Genomic DNA, 24472 nt, shown 5'->3' on the forward strand with positions numbered 1-24472 from the left:
CGCTTCCTCTGAGGAGAGGAAGCTGACGGGGCATACAGCTGAGCCTCTGACGTGCGGGACGGCAATGCAGGGGCTGGAGCGTGAGCATCCGAAGCAAAACGGAGCACTCCCACCCGAAGCGGCCAAGGCTTGGTTGCGAGCGGGGCAACAGGCGGAGGTTTTTGGCAACTTCGGGGACCTCCAAAAGCCAGCCGAGTTCCGCGAAATAAATGCTCATAATCCGGAGCGCGCCACGACTTCCAGCGGAGCTCCTCCTCCAGCTGGGCGAGGGCTGCCTCCTGGCGCTCATACAGCTGAGAGCGGTTTGCTCTCAGGACCATGACATTGTCATGTCGAAGAGGTTAACACGTGAGGAGCGGATAGAAATTGTGTTGATATCTGGTGAACGCAGTAGCCGGGTCATTGCAGCAGATTTCAATGCAAGACACCCTACGAGACCACCCATCTCCCATGCTACAGTTAGCAAACTGCTTGCTAAGTTTCGTGAAACTGGTTCAGTGTTGGATTTGCCAAAATGTGGACGCAAGAAAACTGTCACTGATGAAGAAACATCAGCGGCTGTCCTAGCTTCATTCAACAAGAGCCCACAGCGTAGGGGCTCTTGTTTCTTCCTATTGAAAAAACAAAAGTTGTATCAAAGATGGCCGACTTCTAAATGGCCACCATGGTCACCACCCATCTTGAGGAGTTTGCCCCCTCACATATACTAATGTACCACAAACAGGACTTTAATATCACCAACCATTCCCATGTCATTACGGTGTATCCATATAAATGGCCCACCCTGTACATTAAGTTAATTGCTGATATTAAGTACAATAATATGGGTATTTCATCATGGGTATGCATCATTTCAAAAGGCTTTTGTTTCTTTCTGTCTTTTGATCATTGTATTAGGTCTAAATTCTTACCCAATCTCAGCCTGGTCTCTGTTGGGTACAAACCAAAAGGGAAACAAATAAGTATTGCTTTCAGGAGTACACTTCAGTACTGCACCAGTAACATGCCTTCGTAATCCTAATTGTCCAATAATGTACTTTATTTTCAGAAAGTGTGGTGCTGAAGATAAATCTCCTGCTACTTTGCATATTTATCAATCCATAAACTGTGCTGTTTAATTAAATGTATACATCACAAAGCATACGTGTTGTAGAAATGTTTTATTAACGTCAGCTTAAGCTTGCATCCCTTTATAACTTTGTGGATGTCAGATGAAGAAAGTAAACATCGATTTATTTACCTGCCGCTCAAGGCCGCAGATGCTATTCTTACACTCAAATTAAAGCTTAATAAAGTGTGCAAACCATCAAAGAGTCTGAATGCTTTTGTAAAAAAGTTCAATTTTTTGATTTTAAACATTTATTCTAATTATTGAGCAGAGATCAACAGGAAAACTGGCAATTTTATGAAAACACAAAAACGGCATAAAAAAGCAAACAATGGATTTAAAATTAAGCAATTAAGATGAAACTAAGTGCCGGTTCCTAGAAAACAATACCCCGAGAAAGTGCATGTATTGCTATATACAGTTTCTTTTTCTGGGGCTGAAACTACAACTGACTCATTTTAGGCATGACTCAACCTTAGTCTTCCAAAACAAACGAAGAGTGAAAACATTAGTGACCAAAGCAAAGATTTGGTAGACTGAGGGAAAAAAGAACTCACGGTGAGCTAAGCAAAGAAAAATACCCACAGAAGCCAACAGGGATGGATGGTCATAGGGAAATCCCACTTGATAATATTCAGCCAAGTGAAGAACACTTAACATTAGTGTTTTTACAATTACAACTCGGTATAATGCCATTTTCCCCAGGATTGGATGTCCAAGCAAACTCACCCCAAGGTCAGACTGTTCAGTGCTCAGAGAAATTGCAGGGAGCCCAAATCCTGCATGTCAGACTCCACAGGCCTCAGTTAGAATGTTCAAAAGACTAAACATGTATGGATGCATTGAGCCCTGTGCAAACATGATCACATGACACTAATCAGTGCCAGTTAGGAAAATCGTAATTGATTTCCACATCTTTTATAAATCCTGGGAGAAACAAAGATAATATCACAGGACTTTGCACTTTGTTACATTCTGCTTTGGCTAATCTTTTTTGGAGTGTTTAAAGAAGTTTATATAGTTTATACATATAAGTTTACATGGTGGTGTCTATTTCTGTAACCTTTAGATTAATTTTAAGTTGTGCCAGCTTTTCTAACTCAACCAAGCGTGGCAAAGTTTTTCTCAATATTTTTGCATTTTTGTGATTTCCTCTCTGGTCTTTAAAACACAAATGCAGACTTTGCATGCAAAGTGATGGAAATGTGTATTGGATCAGAACACTTAGTTGTGAATTTTTATTGAAGAGAAATACAACATTTGAAATCAGGTTTCAGGGGTTTTAAAAAAAACATTTCTATGCTATCAGCCACAAAACCAAATTACTATTAAAAGTCATTGTACTAGGGTGCAGGTAGAAATTTTAGGCAAATCCAGATGGATAGTGTTTGGGGTAGTGAAGCACAAGACTGAACACAAAGCACTGTTTCTAAAAGGTGCAAAGACAGGCTTTCTCATGCTAACTCAAGCTCCTCTTAATTACGTTATTCAAACTCCCTCCTGTGTGCAGAAGCATTTTCTTCACTTTTAGTCGAGCATGCTTTTGCTCAGTTTACCTAATGTAAACTTTAAAGATAAGAATAGGGATACTTGCAGAGACGATATTCATTTGGTCAGCTGTATTGAAAAAAACCTTTAGAAAGATTTTACAATGTGAAGAAGACTGATTGCTAAGTGACTAGGAAACATCACAGGAGGGGAGTGACAGGTGCCCCGCCAAAGACACTATGCTGTCCCATCCATCGTGTGCCCCGGTCAGTCAGCTTAAAGGCCCCTTCATCAAGTTCTGTCAGTGGGACAGAACTGCTCACTGTTTGAATGCACTGCACCGAGAAAGAAGTGAATCCTCCATCCATCTGTTGTACTATTGAGCTGTTAAAGCCTGTATGACTCATACAGCACAGGAAATAACAAACAAGGAGAAAAATAATTGTCTTTAATTTAATAGACAAGATGTAAACCTGTGTCCTTGTATGGATTGGTTTCATTGGATGTAGTATAGGTGTAGTTAGCATATCAGGTTAAGGTTGAAGTGTGAAGTTGTTAGTGAGTCTGGGTGTATGACCTGTATGAGGTGCTTACCAGAGGCCAGCAGGTCAAACAGGTGGAGGGTGAGGTGCAAGGGGTCTCCTGTGATGGTCCTAGTTTTCTTAAGATGGGAGGATCTGGTGATGGCCTACAGAGGCGGCAGAGCGCAGCCAATGATTTTTTGCAGCAGGGAGCTGAAAGAAAAGTATGTTCCCATACCGGGAGTCGAACCCGGGCCACCTGGGTGAAAACCAGGAATCCTAGCTGCTAGACCATATAAGATGTGCACATTTTGGAAGCTTCTTAAAAAAACTTCTGTCACCGAGAAATTTGGTAGCTTTCTGTAATAGATCTTGGTTGGTTTAGTTAGCAGTTGGCAGGACAAATATAACTTGATCACAACTAGGCCACAACTGTAAATCCATGGTTAAGATCAGGGCGTTATGCTCCATGACAAGCCACCATGACTGTTTGGTAAGAGGAAATGACAGCCCAAGATAGCACCTGTTAAAATCTGTTAAGTGGCCAAAATGTTACTACATCCATCCATTTACCCATCTACTCCATTCTCCTTCCACTCATCAATGAGACCCTGAGATATACAACCTCTTCTGTTTGTGAGAAAATCTCACATGTATCTTCTAACAAGACACAAAGGGCCCACCAAGTCAGTGCTTTGTGGATATGGCAGCAGTTAGAAGCCTTAATGTTCTGATCCCTGCCTGTTGTCTTTTCCATTGCATTAAGGCAGGCCCTGTAGGGTTTTTGTGGGGGAAATGCAAGGCAACCAGTTACTCTTGGACTGGCAGAACATAATAAGCCAGCAGACCATCAGGAGCAACACAATAACTGCTACATGTGCGATTTAAACAAACTTGTTACTTCCATTCTCAATGAGTAAATCAAGTCTCAAAGGTTGGAGGCATATTTCCGAATCCTTCACAAGTCCCAGTGTATTTTTTTGTGTTGTAATTTCTTTAGAACCCACTTGGGTAACACCTGTCCTCTAATCTCCTCCCTAATTGTTAGAAACACGCAGAGCTTCATCTTGCAACTCATTTGGGAGACATTTTCGGAGAATTACTTGTGTGGGATGTTGTAACGCAATTATATCTCAGCACGCAATGCTGCTCAGGGCTGCTGGAACAACATTAGATTTGATGGATACAGCTATTGAACCCATTTTCATGATTGTCATGTGGCAGTCAGTAACAGCCAACAAATATCCTCCCACGTATTTCTGTGTCCCAAAAGGAAGCTATTACATTCACTTTACACTTTCTGTATTATAAGTGACAGACCATTTTAATAAGGTAAATAAAGCAGAAAACTACCATGATAAATATTTGTATGCCTTCTGCTGTGTTATAATGAAAACAATAAATCAGATGAACAAAACCTCATCTCCTGTATCTTAATAAACTAAATTGACACTAATTATCAAGTGTGATTTAATGACTCCTTGCTCTTTGACAACTTTCAGTTTTTACTGCAACTATTAAAATTACCTCAAATTATCATCTCACACTCATTCACATTTTGCTTGCAGCTACAATATTTTATGTTGTTAGTCCTGTTTTTATTGCATTTTTAACTGCTTTTTTAATATTATTGAATTTGTTTATATATTTACAATTATGTCCGGAGGGATGCTTGTTTTTTTAAATGGAGCTATTCTATAGATATTTGAACTTCCCCTTGATGATAAATAAAGCATCTATCTGTCTGTCAGTTCTCCTATAGCTGCTAATATTTTCATAGGCAGCTCTCAAAATTTTCACCAAGAGTTTGATGACAAGTTATTCCACATTGTCTGTGTTTATGGAAGAGCAGTTCAAGACAGCTGTTTTGCAAACTCAGTGCTTTCCTCAGGCACTATGGGAGGTTTGTCCACAGAGGCTGAGATGTTTGCATGTACTCACAGGTCCTTTTTGAAGTTCTGATTCCCATGCACCCATGCACACACACACACACACGCACACACACACACACACGCACGCACGCATGCACACACACACTGTCTCTCTTTTTAGGGTCACATTCAAACACATAAAAGGCTGATATCATTATAATTGATTTGAGTGGTTTGGTGAGTAGGGTTTTCTGGCACTATTACTATCCCTGCTCAAGCCATCATTTTTTGTTTCATGTACAACAGAGCTGGAACCACAGAACATAACAAAGAATAAAACTATTTCACAGTCTTCTCTTTGTTACCAAATCCCAATGAAAAAAATCCAAATGACTCCCATTAATAGCACTGTGTTTTTATCCAAAGCTCCCTTCTGTTGTACAAAGACAGAATATCCAGACAGTGAAGTAGAGGAAAAAGCTCTTATCTAAGCACTGTAATAGAGATTTAGAGCTTTAAAACATTTAGGAAATGTCTACATTAACATGTTGTACACACTAGGACCGTGTGTGTCCAGTGAATACTACTTCAGTGGGCAGATCGTTCTAGGACTGGATTGGACCCAGTTTGTTTCAGAACTGCCTTAATTCCTGGTCACATCGATTTAATGAGGTCCTCAGAGATTTTGATCCATATTGGCATGATAGTATCACAGAGTTACTGAGAATTTGTCAGCTGATGTGAATCCTACAACTTCCCAAGACATTTTAGCGGATGTGGTGCCTGTGGAGGCCATTTGAACTTTTGAGTGCAGATATGAAGCCAGGGTTATAGAAATACAAAGATCCACTGCTAACTTCAGAAATGTTATTATGAGAAAAAAAATAATTAGAAGGTAATTCCATTGCACTTTCAGTAAACCTTCTTCAGAACATGAAGCTGTAAATGTCATTTCAACTTGCACACTGTCAGGAAAAAAAAAATAATAATAACTTATTAATTTTCTATCCACATTTGGTGATATATCCTACAACAAGGATATAACACAGCTTTTTTCCTAAAAATGCAAATTTAGGAAAAAACCTGCTAATATAGCAAACTAATTTCAATTTCCTTTTTTTCTAATTCAAAACGTTTAGCAAATTGCTCTTTATGTTTTAACATTTGCTGAACTTTAGATAATGCCTGTCCCAAGCCCAGATAAAATGAGGGTTGCATCAGGAAGGACATCCAGCCTAAATTCTTTTCCAATTCAAATGTTCAGATCATGAATGACTGAGATTTCCATGTCAGATCACTTTGGCCCCATGCTATCAACAACTGCCTCTGTTGATCAGCAGGGTGCCAGTGGAAACTGTGCTACTGTTGTCCAAGAGAGGAAAGGGAGAGGAAACGGGGAAAGCATGTTAGGAGGCAGTGGGAGAGAAGGAAAAGCAGGACAATGAAGGTGAGAGTAGGAACTAAATGTTGGGACTGTAATTGGTAAAAGAAGAGAGGTATCTGATATGATGGAGAGAAGGAAGGTAGATATATTATGTGTCAGGTGGAAGGGATGCAGGCGAGGAGCATGGGAGGAAGATTCAAGGTGGTCTACCATGGTGTATATAAAAAGAGAGATGGAGTTGGGGTAATCTTGAAAGAAGCATTTGTGAACAGTGTTGTGGAGGTGAAGAAAGAAACTGGAAATCGAAGAGGTGATGTTGAATGTTATTATTGTGTATGCCTCAAAGATTGGATGCCAGTAAGACGATATAAAGTAATTCTAAAGTAAACTGGATGAACTGGAGACAGGAATACCAGGAGGGTAGGCTTAAAACAAAGACAGTGGTGTCAAATGCTAAGTAAAAAGCTTATAGTGACCTGCATGTGAGGTTGGATACCAAGGAAGGAGAAAAGGAATTCTATCGATTAGCTAGGTAAGAATGAGTTGGAAAGGATGCAGCAGGCTAGGGTGATTACGGATAGAGGTAGAAATGTATTAACTAATGAAGAGAATGTTTTGAGATGATAGGAGTAGTTTGAGGAGCTCATGAAGAAAATGACAGCGAGAGGAGGATGGGTGGAATACAGTTAGTGAATCAGGAATTGCAGAGGATTAGTAAGGAGGATGTAATGGTAGTTGTGAAGAGCATGCAGAGTGGAAAGCCATAACTGTGAGGGTATGGAGATGTCTAGGAGAGAGGACAATGGACATTTTAGCCAGATTGCTAAACACACTCTTGGAGAGTAAAACAGTGCCTGAGGAATGGAAGAGTGTACTCCTAACAGTTTTTTCAGTAACAAGTACAAATCCATCTATCTATCCATTCTCGTCTACTTATCCTTGTCAAAGTCGCGGGAGGCTGGACCTATCCCAGCTACCTTAGGACGACAGGCAGCGTACACCCTGGACAGGTCGCCAGTCTGTCACAGAGACAGACAACCGTTTGCAATCACATTCAAAGCTATGGGCAATTTAGAATGACCAGTTAACCTAACCCTACTAACTCCATGTGTTTTTACTGTGGGAGGGAGCCGGAATACCTGGAGAGAACCCATGCAAACACAGGGAGAACATGCAAATTCCACCAAGAAAGGCTCCAGCCAGGTAGCGGGATCAAACAAACGGGCATTGCCGCCCTGGGGAAAGCAAAGCATATGTTGGATCAGAAAGCACTGCACATTTTATATTGTGCTTTACTACTGCCATATATGAGCTACTGTGTAGAGGTCTGGGGAAACACATACAAAAGTAACACACAAACAATAACTATAATACAGAAAAGGGCCATTAGATTAATAAATAATGTGGGGTACAGGGACCATACAAATACACTCTTTGTCAAAATGCAAGCTATTAAATTCCAAGACTTGGTGAAGCTTAAATCAGCGCAAATAATGTATAAAGTAAGAAATAAATTGCTTCCAAAAGAAATCTGTAAATTGTTCATAGAAAGAGAAGGTGGGTATAACTTAAGAGGGAAATGGAATTTAAAAATACAAAGTGCTAGAAAAACTTTAAGAACTATGTCTATCTCAATTGCAGGAGTTAAATTATGGAACAGTCTAACAGAAGAAATAAAAGACAGTAAAAACATAAAACAGTTTAAAGTAAAATATAAAAACCTAATTTTAAATAAGTATAAGAATGAAGACAACGGGGTTAACCCAGAATGGTAATGTTGCTGGTAATGGTGTTGTGGTTCTTTTTTGGGGTTTTTTTGTTTTGGTTTGTTTGTTTTTCCATAACTTGTGTATCTGCAAATATACACATTCTGTATTTTACATATGAAAGAAACTATACTGTGGTGGGGCTTGCTAATTTCTCTTTTTTGATTTATGTATGTTTTGTTTTGTTTTGCTTTACTTTTGTTTCATATGTTGTTTGTTTAATTTAAGACTAAAAATAAATAAATAAATGAATGAGAGGTAAAACTTGAGGGTGTAGGGACAAATAAGTAAATACTTCTGCCTACTCCTTTTCAAACAAATAATGGAATGATATTTTGTAATGATTGTGAAGGCACATGTTTGAAATGTTTGAAATAAAAATGAACTGAACTGAACTGAACTGAAACTCAGGACTGTGAGGCAACAATACCAATCACCATATACTGAAAGATAGTTAATTCTAAAGTTTTATAGCACAAAACTATTTTTTAGAGTGACATGACAACTAACATATACAAGTATTATTACCTAGAGAAACTGAAAAAAAATCCTAGAAGTATGATGGAGCAGTTTTGTTGTGAACATTACACATTAGATTTCCAAATATGTAATCCGCCATCACTGAAATATTTAACCATGTTCATCTACAGAAGTCATTAACTCCAACAAAATGAGCAGTATAAATACACTGAACTGTGGATTGAGAGTCTGCATTACACTCATCAAGTCTCTGACACTGCAATGAATATTGCATTTAAAGACTTTGCTATATGATGTCAAGTTTGGACGGAATGCTGTGAGTTTTGATATGCAGGAAATGCAGTCCTCTTAATTAAATACAGTCATATTGGTTTGACTTTACTAGTTGAGATGTAGTTAATGACAAAATAGCTGAATTTATCAGTGAGCAATGTGTCAAGGACGTCCAAGGTAGCCAAAGACTTCAGCCAGAATACCCAAGTCATACACAGATAGAACACTGAAAAAAATATGTTGTTGGATTTACTTAATTCAATGGTGGACATTTGTTGCACACAGATGTTTTGCTTTGGCAGCAACTTAAACAATTGAGTTAAATTAACACAATTTATTCATGTTCAATAAACCTGTGCAATTTGTGTTGATAAAATGTGACTTAAACATGTTTTGATGAAGTAATTTGAGCTCTTGAAATATTTTAATCCTTCACAATTTTCTCACTTTATCCCAACACCATTCAATAACTTTTACCCAATACTACTTGGTCACTTAAATGCTACATGTTATCTTCAAATTACATTTTGCTATTATATTCTAGTATCAAATACACAATTTTCAAATGGAGGCCTTATAACAGATTGTATTGTTCTCTTCCAAGATGGTTGCTGGCATCCACCAGTAACCTTTCAAAACAAAATGTCTAATTTCACTGCATTGACAGTAGGTAAAGAATTAAACTGACATTACTCCTCCACTGAATCTACATAAATCAACAGTTAAATAATGTCAGTTCTTCCGTGTTCTCTGGAATCAATCACAGCAAAGAAATTAGACTGTTTCTTTTGAAAAATGTTGGGAAAGAACAAATCAAAACATTCTATTTAAGGCCTCTGACGTCAAGATTCAGTTAAACAACAATTATAACTAAACAATTTGAGGTAATGTTAGTTTCCATTAACATTAAATTAGGTTACTGAATTGGCAAACACCTTCCTATTAACATTACCCATTTTACCCCAATAACTAAAGAAATTAGCACTTGCAGGTCAAAACCTTTATTCAAGAGATGCAAAAATAACATTGATACAGTGACTGTCAAAAATTACAGCACTGATCATACTGTGACATCTTGGTTCAAAACAGCAAGCTTAGAAATATTCAACGTTCTTTACTTCAACTGAATGAAACTGAAAATACCATTTCACACGACCCATATGGGATATTTAGACTGCATAACTGTTCATGCTACATCTCTTCACTAGTAAAAGAAAGAAAAAATACAAAGAGAAATTTAAAAATGCTGCCAAAATGCTGTATAGAGCAAAAGGAAAAACAAACAACAACAAGAAAAACGGCTCGTCCTCATGGCAGTTGCAGAGTATATAAAAATGAACCCTGCGATCCGTTCCTGGAATTGAGCTTCAAAAATGCAGCAGAACAAGTGTGAGATTTAAATGTCCTCTCACCTAGAGCTGATCAGCTTGCATGCATAACAGTGAGCTTTCCTTGCAGGAGCAGTTTTGTCTTAGTTGTGAGCTTTTCTTGAGAGCTGAGTTGCTTCCAACTCCATTACCACCCTTTGAATCACCTCAAAAGTGTAGCAGAGTTGTGATGGGTAACTCATATTGAAGGAATAAAAAAGGTCCAAACAGCATGGCTACTGCAAAGGTCACGTTATCCAGATCTTGAAGAACTACTATACCCTCGATGATGATGCCAACATCAGAAAAGTCATTGCCTGGTGCATCCTCTGGAGACAGATGTTCATTGTGGTTTTCTCAATCTGTGCAGTGGCCTCAGTCAAGTCCTGGTTAAACACAAAACATTTCTTTAAGATTCCTTTTTAAACTCATCTCTTTTGAATCTACCAGTTCTAATGTTAGAGTAATTTAAACCAATGCAAGCAACATAGTAAATAGCTATAGCCAAAGAGTTTCCTGCCATGCTGCCATTCATGGTCTAACAGAGTTTCTAAGACAGAGTGAAAAACATAATAATTTCAAATGCTTTACATTAGTTTTTGTTAGAAAGACACCGGCCCATCAGAAATCCAGGTTATGTCACTCAGAAGATGTTAGAATTTAGACTTTCAGCCCCACAATTTGGTTAGCTGTTGGTCTTTTTTTTTTCCAAACAAAAGCTAATGTAAATATTGGTGGGATTTTCCTTTGTTCACTAGAATGACAAATTTAAAGTTTTTTCACACTGATGTGACCCCTAATATAAGGGGGTGGGGCCTCAAGGGGGGGCGGCCGAGTTCGCTACCAGGCCTCATGTGAACTTCAAATTATTAAAGAGGACTACTGGTCCTAACCAGTCCAATGAGGATCAAGTGGATAACTAAATGCATTTTTAAATGTTGCAAAGCCACAATCTACTCATAAAACACTCACCATGAACTCCTGCACCAAGATGTTGCAATTGTCTTTCACACAGATGCGGAGCACTTTGATGAGACTCCCTTCGAGCATTAATGTCATCCTAAAGTATTATAACAAAGAAAACAGAGATTTGTGAACTTTTCAGTAGCACAGAAGAAAATGATCCCAGACAAAAACTTAAACCAGTCAACATGCAACACCAGCATCTACAAAGAAATATCAAAAGTTCCTGTTTGACATCAACTTTATGGATATATAGTTTCCAGAACATTTATTTTTTTAAAAAGATAAATTTTTCTCAGTGGGCCAGTAAATGCATAACGAAAATTATGGCATCCTTTCGGTGGAATCAGTACTCACGGGTAATAGTTGACTGTTTCAATGGATGCAGCATAAAAATCTTTTACTGACCTAATGCAATACATATACACTTTGTAGTTAAAGAATTTTAAAGTTCTTACTGTCATCATGGCAGCTACATCCTTTAGCTTTGTGCCCTGTTCCCCCAAACACTTTCAGCAGACTGTCAGAGAGAAACTCAGCTCCGTCAGAAACCTTGACTGTAAAGGCAAGGTTGGGATGCACTGGAATGCTGCATTTTATCTGAAATGACATAAAATTATTTTGAAATAACAGCAGGCACTGTGCTTGGTTAATCAGTAATGTTTTGTTGAATAAAAACTGTGTTTCCAGATCTTATGGGATTAAAAAAATCCAAAGATGTTTGTTTCTGATTTGCAACCCAAGAACCCACAAGTTACAACCTCATTTTAGTTCAAGTGTGCATTAATGTGAGTCCAGTAATCACCTTTCTGACAATACATACAGGTTAAACCTATGGCAGATTTTGGATTTCTCAGTTGTATTAATAGGGTGGTCTATTTGAGTATGCATGCACCTAATAATTATAAAAAACCTATTATAATTAAGTTACAGAAACCTTAAGCGAAAATAGAATATACTTTCTTACCATAACACCTTGAACCCACAATCCATCAGCTGACTCCTGGTGAAATGCAGAATAGAGGTCATCTCTCAATGTGCAGCAAAAAAAAAACAAAAACAAAAGGACAGCAGGTGAGGGCAGGAAGGGTAGGGATGTAAGCTAGCATAATGCCACTGATGATATTAGCTAAAGCTGTTCAATGTCCAAAATCTCACTAACACCACGGTGCAGTAAATACACAATGTAACTGAAGAGTCAGTTGGCAAATCTATTCACACAGAAAACCAAATTATGTTGTGAGTGCCTTGTAATTAGGTTTAATGTGATATTACGGCTCTTGTGCCAAAGACAAATTCAAATGAAAAAGCGCCAATTCTTTGACAACAGATAAAACAGCAAATAAGCTAACGGCTCTTTTTTAGCATGTTACATGGCGGCACTCTAGACGTTTAACTACATTTGGCTGAAATATGGTAAACATTAATTCAAAAAATCAAGACATACCAAAAAACGTAGAGTTGGCTGCTCGACTTGACTGAGATGGATGCATTTTTTAAACCACGATCCAAAGCCCGCGAGATGAAATCACGCGTGGTTTCACGAGATTTAACGTTGCTATCTTATTGACTTACTTCACCTGAACATGATATGAACAATTTAATACACCCTTTCTGCATATCATGTAGTTTTTACACTATATAGTTACATTTATCTTTAAAACATGAAGCAATTGTGTTAAATACATGCAAGATGCTTACATAAATCCAAGAGATGGCCAGTCCCTTTTTTTCAGTGAAGCGCTTCATGATTATTGTACTACAAAACTCTCAAATTAGTCCATTTTGAGCATAAGTCACACAGGTTTGTCCTAACTTTGTTCTGTTTTTATATGGTTTTATAATGGTTACTTGCTCCCATTAAAAGAGAAAAATCCGTGACATGTGCAAACCAACCAGTAATGCCAACCTCCTCCAGGATGTTAAGAGAGATGGAGGCAGATGACCTGCTGTGGCAATCCAGAAAGAGATCAGCAAAAAGAAGAAGAAAGTATATTTCAAAGTATAAAAAGGTCAACACTTCTGCTACCAAAGGCAGCTTATTTTCTTTCAGTTTTCAATGCATTTTCAGAAGACAAAATGAGGAGGCATGTCTGCATAAGGGCTTTGTGAAAGGACAAGAGAAACATACAACTTGTTTCACAGAAACTAAAAACAGGGAAAGTTGTGTAAAACTCTCTAACAGATTTTTTTGTCTCTGTTGTTTTAAGAAAAATTTGGTTTTCAAGGTTCAGCACTCAAAATGAAGCAAATTTTTTAATAGCTTTTTTTATAGTGATAAACACGCGATATGCTGTGCGTGGAAAGTCATTTTCCCCCCTTTCCCCGTAAAAGCAAAGATTATGAGGCGCTTTGAGCTGCAACTATAAAGCTTTCATGAATTGGTTAAATTGTGTTTTATGTTTCACAAAGAGCAGTAAAATTGGAATGTGTTTATTAGCAAATGTCCCAGATTGTTGCTACAAATTCCCTTAACAACCTACAATTGGAAATGAAGGCTACACAGAGCAGCAGCTTCTCTGCACTGTGCAGCTGCCAGTAGCGGCTGACTCCCAACAGTCCTGCCAACTGCTGTTTGTCCCCTCTCTCTGGCAGACACATCTTTTTAAGGCCTCTTGTGACTACAGCCTTTGAATGCAGGACTGGCTGTGGGATACGCTGAAATGAAAAGATAAACACTACACACATTAAAATGTCACAAAAATTATTTCCTGCTTTTTCATATTTTGAAAGGCTTGTTACTTTCATGTGTGGAGTGTTATTTTTATACAGAACAGCATTTTAGTTCATTCTTGAAAAATGTCTCTTTTGCTCATAAAAACAAGCCGGCCTTTTTTGCTGGACTTGTTGCATTTTGATCAATACCATCGTTATGTCTTTGATCACTGAGCAAGTCTGCATTTAAGTGATTTCATAGATATTGCCAGCGGGTGGATCTGAACTCTGAGAGAACATATGGAGTCAATTAGGCAGAGTTTGCTTCTGGATGAGGTTCAACTGATCCACAATGGGGACCTGCAGAATAGGTGGTCTCAGGCCATTTGGCAAGTCAATTGTGGGCAGCCGGCGAGTTAGTGACATGAAAGTATCAGGTGTTAGCCAGCAAATGATCCAGGAAAGGTGAGGCTGGGATAGCATATTGGTTGCCTTGGTCTGGGGAGAGGAGGGTAACCATGCGTGATGCACTGTTCTTTGTACACACTCTATACGCTTTCTCAATGGTCCATTTAAAAATCCCAATATTGTGCTTACCAGATTTATTCTGGGAAACTATCAGTGTTGCTTTAGTTATTTGCAATCATCCATTTATTTAATGCAGAAAATGCAAAATATTGCTATTAATATACAAATGAAATGACCTCAGCAGGATGCCATGTGATTCACGTCTTTTATTTGAACAGCAAAGGCTGAAATAATAAAGACAGGACATTTGATGGTCTTGCTTGTGATGGTGTAGGTGTTAGTAGATGGCTCAATATGACCAAAGCCCACTTCCAACAAATAATGTATGCAGTTTAATTATCTAACGAGTTAAGTCTAAATAACATAAATTTTCAACTTGTAATGAGAGATGAAAGAAAGGCTAAGGGTAAAACTCTTTCAAGACAAGCGGGGAGAAGAAGTTATGACACGCAAAGTGTTAAAAACATTGAAAGGTGTCGACTGCAGCCACTGTCTGTGATTTTCACATCATGGTTTAGGATCTTTTAAGTCTTTTTTTTGTGCTTCTCTCATTCCCGGTGAAATCTGCTGTCAAGCAGTCAGCATTCAGCAGATGTATACGTCATCCAGTTCCAACAACACACTTTTAGGATCTAGGAGAACTGGAGGGGAATGTGTCTCCGGTGGGTAACCCCTCCCAACTGAACCGAATGGATACAAAATGGATATGCAGTGATACACATTTGCAGGACCATAAATTACCCTTAAGACAGAGAAACAAATAACAACTCAAGCTCACACACACACACACACACACACACACACACACACACACACACACACACCTGTGGCTGTTTAAGAATTACCAATTAATCTAACATGCATGTCTTTGGACTGAAGGAGACAGCCAGAGTACCTAGGAAGAACCCACAAAGGCACAGGGAAACCATCCAAACTCTACATAGAAAGTCTCCAGCATAAACAAGCTAAGTATAGCTATATAATGTAACCTGAAACAACCTAGTCGCTAAATAAATGTGAGGTTAGCGCATTAAAAAAAACTGTATTAGCCTTAAAAACCTAATTTTAAACATTATTAAAACTGTGTTCACTTTCTTTCTGCTTGTAATTTAAATGCATAATTCTTATCTTCAACAAATACAAAATTTGTCTGCATAACAAGTTAATGTTTGTTGTCCCTTGTCTGGTTAGTATTTAAAAATAGCATTTAGTGGTATTATACTCATTTTTCTTTTCTCAATACCTTCATCATATCCATCCATCCATGGGTTTTGGGGGCAGCAGCCTAAGCAGAGAAGCACAGTCCTCCCTCTCCCTAGCCACTTCCTTCAACAGTTCATAATAACTGATTACTAATATTACTTAAAACAAACAAAATCTTGGACACATATAAGTTCTTGGATCTTTATTGACCTAAAAGTCTGGTTGAAAAGCCAAACTGCACAGTCCTGTTTGTAAATACTATGGCCTTCATTTGAAGTGTTTATACTTAAACATCCTTTTAGTTTATGACTATTCTGATGTTGAGAGTTGGATCTTTGCTTTCATCACATAAAGGGATTCAGAACCACAGTTTATAGTTGCCAGCAAAGCTACCTTTCAGAAAAATGAAACCGGGGTTTGAGCTTTTCAAATATTCACTTTGGTCTGCAGGGTGAAGTCACTAGCTGTCTCCATGTTGTGTAAATTCGGACATCAGAGTGGAAAATGGGCAAGGATTAAAAAAATAAAAAATAAAAACAGCTGCACAGCAGAATCAAGGGGTGTCAAAGCAATGTGAAAAAAGCAGGACGGTCTTGTATGTTGAACACCATGAAAAATAATGGTGATAATCCTCTGGAGGAGTATGATTCTTCTATAAACACGTAATCTTTGCAAACTTTGGATCCTGGCATTTATGTCGATTTTACTTTTATGTTGTTTTCCAAACGCAGTTTCCCCACACAGCAGGATGATGTGCTATACCACACTCCAGGCACTAAAACAACACGCCAGCATGTCAGAGCTAATGTGGTTAAATAATAAAATGAGTATAAAAAGAACATCACAGGCGGGTTGTCAGATGATACAATCACATGACTCAAAACCAAAAGGCAAGTGTGGGGCTTGTTCACCTTTTCTGTCACTCTTCACTTGGGTTAAAGGATTAAAAGTACTTATACGTTGATTTGAGTGATAAAAAACTTCTAGCTGCTAGTGTTAGCAATTTGTCTTTGTATACTGTTGATGTCATATTATGAGCATTTATTAGAGGTACTTTCTTCCTTTTGTGCAATGAAAAGCACAGTAATCATTATATTTACACTCATAGAAAGTATTGTAGACTACTGTATTGTTTTTCTCCCATATCTGCATAAACTGAAGTTAACTCATATTAACAATATGCTCATCAAAAAATATTATGATTTTTCTATTTATATTTAGTGTGATTATGTTACAGAATATAGTACTAAATTAGGTGTTGCAGACAATTCTAATGTGATTGCAATAAGATATTTCTCTATATATCACAAGAAACAAAGATATGATATATTACCATATGGATATTTTGTCCCACCCCTGTCTAGAACTGTGACCTATTAAATGGGCTTATAGAGTTATCTCGCTCATGGAGAATACAGCATGTGAATAATGTCCTACATTCAACAAACACATTTGACTTTTAGTGAGAGCTGGCATTTTACAAGCAGACCTATGAAGAAAATAACTAAAAAAAAAAAATAATTCAGTGTCTTGTGCAACAAAATTGCTTTCTCTTTATTTTAGGGTTGACATTTTTGTCCTCATGCATCATTTATATGTCCCGCAGAAAAAAAGGACGATGAAAAAGGAGAAGGGGGGTGAAACTGTAAAATACCCTGTTTGGATTAAAGTTTCTGTTTTAGTGTGCCGATATGGATTGTCTGACTATAGCTGAGTAAATTTGTATGTGATGTATTTGTACAACGTAAGGGAATTTGGGTTGCATCTGAGACGCATCACACATGAATGGAAACAGTAGGGCGTTCCAGGCAGTTTTGCAGGTCTGGGGGATAATTCTTCTTTTCAGCTGCTTCCTATTTATTTCATAGTTGCAGCACTGTCATTTCACCCTGGTCAAGATGAAAAGCATCGTTGTGTAAAGAAATTGAAATGAAAATCCTTCTGGACCCAGCAGGATGGGGGGTCGGGGTTGTATTATCTATGACTCAATGGCACTTCTCTGGGATAAGATCTAATTCGGGGAGGAAAATTTCTTTATATGGCCACCTGCTGTTGTCAGCTTTGTCCCAGGATCACAAGTTATTCTGGGTGACCGGTCTCAGGACATGGCAAGAGGAATGCACTCAGCTTCCCGCTGACATTTAGATCTCCTTATTTTCTCTTTCATTCAGCCTGGAGAAAGATTGAGGGTGTGAGAGGGGGCTGTGAAGAGAGGGAGGCTGGGGGTCCTGGACGAGGAGTGTGAGGGGCAGAAGGGGCGGGATTGGATAGGACTGCAGCACCACAAACACTTCAGCAACAACATGAATGCCAAGGCAGGCCACCTCAACCAGTCCACAACTACTGCTTTAAAAACAAAAAATTTCCTCTCAGATGCCAAGTATCCACAGTAGTGGATTATTCATTCAAAAATCAGGAAAATCTTTCTCAATAGGATGTCTTTGCAAAGAGCTGCAAAGACAGATCTCTTCGAAATACACCTTTTGTTCCCCTCAAATTAAATCTGCTGCTCTGGGGCACATAATTAATGGCCAGGTGTATGTATGTCTCTCCTTTTTCCCTTAACTACTTGGAAACTTTATTGCTGCCATTTGTCTTTCCCATGCACTACAAAACAGGCGCCCTGAAAAGTTTGTCCTCATAGTTAATTATGCTGATGTAGTTGATAGATATGATATTACTGAGTGACAAACAATGTCAATATACTATATATAAACCAAACTACTGCTAGGTAGAAAAGAATACCAGCTGATTCCAGCCATAAACAATTACTAGCCAGTAACACTTCTCAGACTCCTAGTAAATGCATCTATGATATAAATTTAAAGAATTCTCAAGATTTTCAGAAAATTTAACCTCTGGTCATTGAGATTTAAACTCATCTGAGATTTTTAGTACTTTCACCTATGGGATGTATTTCAAAATCCTACCTCAACTCATTCTAAAGATCTTTAGAATACTTGACCTCTGCCCTTGAGGTCAAAGTATCTGAGAATGGAACTCATCTGAGACTTTTACTAGAAGCACCTACAGTATGAATTTGGACATGCTACATGGCTCGTTCTCAAGTTATTGCATTCACAAGATATTCAAAAGACTTGACCTCTGACATTGAATTTGAGGTCAAGGTCACTGAAATTGAAACTTGTCTGAGATCTTATGCAGATGCACATATGGTATATGCACATATGCTGGTTGCGCAACACAAGACACAGAATTGTTAAACTGGGCAATATGTGAACCGATGTATACCAAATGATCAAGCTCATCATTCTCTCTCTCTCTCAAGGTCCATTTAGTACCAACAAAACACAAAATGCTAAAAGTTAATTTAGAAGTTAGATGTTCGAAGAACTAACCTTATGCTGTCATAACCAATGAGTCAGGCCGGACTAAACCACAATACTTGCGATCCGATTCAGTTTATTTACAGTGCTTGTGAAAAGTAACTATTTACAAAATATTGATGAAGGAACAAATCCAGTCTCTATTTACAAGGTCCTTTGGAGTAAAAGTCCATTATTGAGTTCTATGCTTCAATACCACACGAACAGGAACAGAATCTCCTCCATCATGCTGTCGTACATAGATTGCTCTCACTAGGGAAATGATGCAGCTTCTGCACAGAAGAGATGAAAGCTAAGTAATCTGTGAGGTAGACAGGCAACGGACTTACTAATTAGAGCTGGTCTCACTAACATGTACTGTAAGAAAAGTCCTAATATAAAAGTATTTTACTGTGTATTTTACAGTTTTGTTCTGTTCTTCTAGAATATCATTACATAAATAGACTGTGATTTCACATTTCAAATGAAAATTAATGTAAAATCACTGTAATGCAATAAAACATGATTTCCTTGTTTTTTAAATGTATCTGTCTGTACATATGCATATTTAGATTGTTAAAATACATCCACAAATGTATCATGATTGCACAAATATTTGTCCGTTATGTGAAGGATTGAACTGTTAAATAAAAATGTAATGCTATGGAGAAATATATAACATGATTCCTATAAACTCTGTTTACATCAAATAATTATTACTATTATTTCTATTTAGGGCGATCGTGGCTCAAGAGTTGGAAGTTCGCCTTGTGATCAGAAGGTTTCCGGTTCGAGCCCCGGCTCGGACACTCTCGGTCGTTGTGTCCTGTGTCCTGTGACCTACTGGCCAGATGGTGCGATATGGCAGCCTCGCCTCTGTCCCAGGGCATACAATCCATTATTATTTAAACCAACTGTTAACTGTATATTTCTGTACATTTAAATATTATTATTCATATTGCCACATTCATTGACCTTGTTTACAGGTAATTTCATTGTTTGATCATGTTTTTATAGGCTGTGAAGTAATATGTGGTCTGTCTGGGTATTATATGGGAAATTACTCTCTTTTTGAGCCAGCCCCTTTGTGTTGGCTTAATTTTTCAGTCCCTGAGCTTGTTGCATGTGTTACCCACACATAGCAGACTTCAAGTCATACTTTCCATATTGCCTATAGCTCAGGACAGTATCATGCATATTATACAAATAAACTACTGTATGTATTTCCAGGTAATTATCACATTTTGAGTTTGCTTTAATATGTTGTTAACATGGAATTAAATAGAAACAGGCAGTTTTGCATGTTGCAGTCCTAATCCTGATTATTATACAAACTGTCACACATGCTCAGGTAATACGCTACAACATAAGCATAATATTTATACTGCTGCCTTCACACAATGATGAATTCTGAGGACATAAGCTAAGATTAATGCCAGCATTTTAATGCACTGACATGCACTATCATGCAGTATTACTATATTATTATGAGTTTATTACCACAAGTCAGCATATAAAGTTCCTTATGCAGAGGTGTTAGTATTTTATTGTTGCCAGGTTATCATATTGTTGCCAAAACATAAATATAGTGCTGGTTGTACCATAACCATAACATTGCACCTATAAATGAAACTCTAGCTGAGGAATACTGACTGCTGTTATGAAGCAAAGCAGCACATTTGCTGCTAGGTTCACACAATACTTTATGTATAATTCAGTAAACTGCAGTAAACAGAAAAACTGAAATTTACATCACTTTTGTATAATGTACTGTAGAAATAAAACAAACCGATTTTATCCAACCATTTCCTCAGTTTTCTGCATTTCTTCTGCATGTGATGACTGTGTGTCATTTGTCCAACATTGAAGAGAAGTAGCACACTACATCATGAACACAGACATGGTTAAAACCACATATTCAAGTACTTGAGTACTTGGTCATTGTATGGATGACCTTTGTGCTAAAATGCTCTAATGTGCACACATCACATAATGTTGTGAATGTTGTGAAGAACTCCATATACTGTTTTGAGATATGATGATGTCATCTTAGACTGACAGTAGAAGACTCTTGTATGACCTTTGAATTGAAAAAAAATGTTTGCATATTTATATGTAGACTTGTCAGTGATGGAGGAAGCATAGAGTTATCATTATACATCTTTAAGCATGCCTGCAGGGGAATCTTTAAATTCTAAGTTAAGAAGGTTTTAACCCTGCAGATGCACCCAGCATGTTTTATTTATAACAGTGTAACTGTATTCATATTATTATGTAGAGACAAACTGATGAAAACACAAAGTGTTTTAGAGAAAATAATTTACAACTTTGTTTCAGAACTATGTTCAGTAATTAAGACTTTCATTTATTTGATCATACTTTATATCATCAGGCTGCCTTAGTGTTTTATTTATTATTTGGTCCATGGTATATTTGCTCAAACTGCTTTCACAACCCTGGACTGTTGTGATGAACTTGATTAACAAAGACAAAATAGAAAAGCAAAGAATGCTTGCATTAGCCAAAACTGATCTATGAACAAAGGCATTGTAGTAAAAACTTAGAGAGAAAAGTTTTAGAATATATATATATATATATATATATATATATATATATATATATATATATATATATATATATATATATATATATACAAAAATATGAATGAGTAGTATTTGATTTTGAAATATAATTTTGGTGGCAAATATGGAGAAAAGGGAAGAAAGAATGAAATTAAGCAAATAATCTTTTCAAGAAACTCTCAATTATTGAAATTAAAACAATGAAAACATAATAAAATACAAAGAAAAAGGGGACTGGAAAAGAATAAAACTATATTTTTTCAATGAGATGTTATCGGAAAGAACACGTGATAAGATAACAGTTCAATTAAAATGGCAGAAAAGATATGAAAGGTAAGAAAAGTACCAAAGAACGGGTTGAGATGAAAAAAGGGGGCTATGAAAAGAAAAGAGAGCTGAGAAAAGAAGCAATATTAAAAAAGAAACGAGCTGAGGAGAAAAGTAAAGAAAATACAAGTGACGAGGGTATAAAAAGGAACAGAAAAGACTAATAAAAAGATAAGAAATGAAAATCAAATGAGAAAAAAACAGAGTAGACAAAAGGAAATGGCATTCATGAGCAAAGAAACAGATTCAAGAGGAAAAAGAATGGATGAGATAAAATAAGAAAAAGCAAAGTGAGACTTTATTCATCCACTGATGGCACATTCACAACATTATGTTATAATTAAAAACTCAAACAGCCTCAAACAGACAACTCTCTTTCTGCCAATGTTTACGTCCTCATGCAAAACTTTGTTCCTTTCAGTATCTCCACTTTCATGGCAGGTTAGCTGGTTCTTATTTAATGCTTTTCTACTCTACTCGAGCTCTCAGAGCCCTTTCTATAACATGTCTCTGGAATAAAGAGGTGTTTCTCAGGGAATGGAAGCAGTGGCCTGCAGCCATGGTCATTAATGGGATTACCTTACCCTGTACAGTTCAGCTTTGTTATTGGATCTCCTTGGGCTTAAGGACAAGAACATCATCTAAACATTAATGAATGCAAGATGTCCAATCAGTGCTATGTTTGGTCATCTTGGGCTGCCTCATCAGCTCTCCTTCATAGATGCTGTGGCAATGAGACAGGAGAGGCCCCTCTGTGATGATCTCATGAGCAGGCATGTTCATGGCTTTTCTCACCTGAACTGCTTGCTTCAGGTCCTTACACAATATTTCTCTTTGTTTGGCTGCTGTAAAACAAATCCTTTTCTGTTATTTTCATTCTTTGCCAGTAAACATTTCCCTGTAACTTTACCTTTCTGTATTATTAATATTCTCTTAAGATTCAGTTCACAGACGTCATGACATTTTCACTTAGAAATTGCTGGTAGATGTAGCCTAACATCGTCACCACTTTAATGCAGTTTTATCCTCTGTCATTCTTTCATTTTTTTGGTTAGGGTTAAAACAAACCCTTTCACAAGAGTGCAGCCCTGTGCATTCACAAATTACATGTTGGAAGTGAAAGGGCAAAAAATGAGTAGTTGAAACAACTTGAAACAGGACATAAAAACCATAAGATTAGAACCAGTTCTGTTTGATTTTTATCGTACTGTCCAGCCTAAATGTAATAAGTGCATGAAGCACTTTTTCTAATTTTAGAGATTATTGTGCAAATACGAAAAAACAGTTCTACATATTTGTTTAATGTGTGCATTGAAGGACATATCCTGCTCAAAAATGACTCCAGGATTCCTCATAACACAAATAAAATTGGGTCCAGCACTGAACTCTGTGCAACTCCATAATTAATCTTAGTGTGTGAAGAGGACTTCCTCTTTATTTGAAAAATATTGAATCTATTAGATAGATATGATTCAAACCATTGAAGCACAATACTTATAGCTATGGTGTGTTGGAATCTCTGTAGTAAAATATCATGATCAACAATAGCAAACCCGGCACTAAAGTCTAGGAGGACAAGCACTGAGATGAATCCACCATCAGAAACCATTAGAGGATCAGCTGTAAACTTCACTAGTGCTAATTCTGTATTGTGATGAATTCTCACCCCAGTGCTTATGATCAGTTCATATCTAGTCTTTCAAGAATTTTAGAAATTGAAGGAAGTTTAGACATTGACCAGTAATTACCTAAGACAGCTGGGCCAAGTAATGGCTTTTTAAGTTTAATTACCTGAAAACCTGTACATTAAGATTGAAGAATTAAATAATAGTAGTCCCTATTTGAGCAGTCTTGTAGGAATGAGGTCTAATAGGCATGTTATTGGTTTGGAGGAAGTAATTACTGAAGTTAACTCTGAATGGTCAATCTGAGAGACAGTCTAAATAATTAACAGTAGTTCTGAAACTTGGTTATGAATATTTTTTCTCTAATGGTTACATGTATACTTTATTTGTGAAGAAATTTATGAATTTATTACAACTTAAGTTTAAGGGACTGCTTGGCTCAACATACTCTTTGTCATCCCCACTAGAACAGGTCAGCTACAATACCAAAAAAAAAAACAAAAAAAAACTGAAGCTTTTCTCTTTTTTTTTTCAAATAGTGAAGAGCTCTACTTACCTGTTTTTATAGAGCAACAAACATTTTTTTCCATGCTAAACAAAGATCTTCTAAATTTGTGAGATGCTGCTGCCTCTGCAACTTAACAGGTTCTGTCCTTTCAGGCGTGTAATTGTGAGATATACCAGGGAGTCAAGCATTTCTGATTTGAGACTTTCCTTTTCAGTGGAGTTACAGTATCCAAGGTTGTACACAGTGAGGATGTAACAGTATTAACACCACTGGATGGGTTAGGAAAATGGATCCACACACACAAAAAAGGACATTTTCTGTGAATTAACAAACACTTTGTTTTAGAATTAGTCTGGGCCAGGGGTGGGGAAATCCAGGCCTCAGGGGCTGGTGTCCTGCAGGTTTTAGATATCATCCAGGGTCAACACACCTGAATCAAATTAGTTAATTGCCAGGCCTCTGGAGAACTTCAAGACATGTTGAGGAGGTTATTTAGC

General features: G+C 37.3%; 1 protein-coding gene and 1 long non-coding RNA gene across 6 annotated transcripts in view; one reads left to right on the forward strand and one right to left on the reverse strand.

Annotated features, from left to right (window-relative positions):
- The window catches only part of LOC309689155 (uncharacterized protein), a 318224-nt gene that overhangs the window by 6584 nt on the left and 287168 nt on the right, over positions 1-24472 (forward strand). The gene's annotated exons all lie outside the window — the stretch shown is intronic.
- LOC309689812 lies at positions 9877-12957 on the reverse strand. Of its 5 annotated transcripts, XR_014271522.1 has the most exons (6): positions 12923-12957; positions 12669-12801; positions 12189-12224; positions 11680-11821; positions 11231-11318; positions 9877-10644 (listed from the first exon to the last, which is right to left on the reverse strand). It is a non-coding gene; the product is annotated as an uncharacterized lncRNA (long non-coding RNA). The 5 variants fall into 5 exon arrangements; XR_014271523.1 differs by lacking the exon at positions 12923-12957 and having other exon boundaries at positions 11680-11741; positions 12669-12882; XR_014271524.1 differs by lacking the exon at positions 12923-12957 and having other exon boundaries at positions 12669-12882.

The sequence above is a fragment of the Aulonocara stuartgranti genome, assembly GCF_965226115.1.
Source record: "Aulonocara stuartgranti genome assembly, chromosome: 15".
In the NCBI taxonomy this organism is placed as follows: domain Eukaryota; kingdom Metazoa; phylum Chordata; class Actinopteri; order Cichliformes; family Cichlidae; genus Aulonocara; species Aulonocara stuartgranti.